The 296-nt window shown below is 51.0% G+C and overlaps 1 protein-coding gene across 1 annotated transcript in view; it reads right to left on the minus strand.

The window, feature by feature from the left end:
• Nucleotides 1-296, minus strand: part of LOC107684317 (VPS10 domain-containing receptor SorCS3-like) — a 213,526-nt gene that overhangs the window by 33,008 nt on the left and 180,222 nt on the right. The window lies entirely within an intron of this gene.

Raw genomic sequence — 296 nt, forward strand, 5'->3', positions numbered from 1 at the left:
TGGTCTCTCTAAGCGAGAACCCAATTTCGTCGGTCATCCGACGTGACGTCGAGAGTGACCAACTGAAAGGGAACTAAAGGTATACCTGTTCTAGGCATGTTCCCCGAACTCTACCTTAGGATGTTGCTTAAGGTAAACCTTCTTACGTGCAACGTTAGCAGGTACTGTCCATGGCGGTGGTGATGACGGAGCAGGGTGTAGTGAACACACCGCCATACCAATGTCTTACTCAGCCCATATCCATCCCCAACCACCTCCAGAAAACTCCCCACAGCATAAAAACGGAGAGCCGCCAG

This window comes from Sinocyclocheilus anshuiensis, unplaced genomic scaffold (assembly GCF_001515605.1).
Source record: "Sinocyclocheilus anshuiensis isolate Anshui unplaced genomic scaffold, SAMN03320099.WGS_v1.1 scaffold1371, whole genome shotgun sequence".
Classification (NCBI taxonomy): domain Eukaryota; kingdom Metazoa; phylum Chordata; class Actinopteri; order Cypriniformes; family Cyprinidae; genus Sinocyclocheilus; species Sinocyclocheilus anshuiensis.